An 876-nucleotide genomic window follows, 5' to 3' on the forward strand; every position below is an offset into this window, starting at 1 on the left:
CTCCACGTTAAAAAACGACCCTGGTGTCTAACTCTGTCCCGTGGGGAGGCATAGTAAATAGGTACAATTGTTCGCCATTAGTGGATGTTGACGTCACGTCACGTGACATGACTAAGCGTTTTTTTTTTTAGTATGAATAACATTTTTTGTTTTAATTATAAAGTCTACACTTAATTTTATAGAAAATGATGTATATATAATAGAAAAAAAAAATTACTGGTTTTGTTGGATTCAAGTGGATCCCCCCCCCTCCAGTTTAAGAGATAGCAGGTCACGTGGTAATATACAAAATGGCTAGCGTAAATATAAAGATCGGTTTTTTTATCGACGAATATTTTGAAAGCTGAATTTTTTTTTATTCCTGTACATTTTTTCCTGATATTTTTCGTTAAAACTCTTGTATAAATACTATTTTTAACCAGTTAAATACGTTGGAGACATTGTCATGGAGTTTAATAATCTCTAGAACAAAGCAAAAGAGAAATTACAAAAGTATCGGTAAAACAAAGTGTTTGTTTACATTTGTTCGCCATTACTGGATGTTGACGTCACGTCACGTGACATGACTAAGCGTTTTTGGATTATGTAATATTAAGATTAAAATGACAGGTTTTTTTGGGGGCCCCCCTAGGAGAGAAATGATCAGTTCACCCCCTTTTAATGGTCCGTTTGGTGTGGAATTTCGATATTTGTCATGCGGGTGATCAAGGTTCAATATGATACATAATTTGTCAACTTTGGTTGTGTCTGTCAAAAGTTTGAGCTGACGTCACGTCACGTGACACGTATTGAATAACGTTAAAATGACAGGTTTTTTGGGGGCCCCCCTAGGAGAAAAACGATCAGTTGACCCCTTTCTACTGGTCCGTTTGACGT

This window comes from Euprymna scolopes, chromosome 3 (genome assembly GCF_053919585.1).
Source record: "Euprymna scolopes isolate OS-2025 chromosome 3, ASM5391958v1, whole genome shotgun sequence".
Lineage (NCBI taxonomy): Eukaryota > Metazoa > Mollusca > Cephalopoda > Sepiida > Sepiolidae > Euprymna > Euprymna scolopes.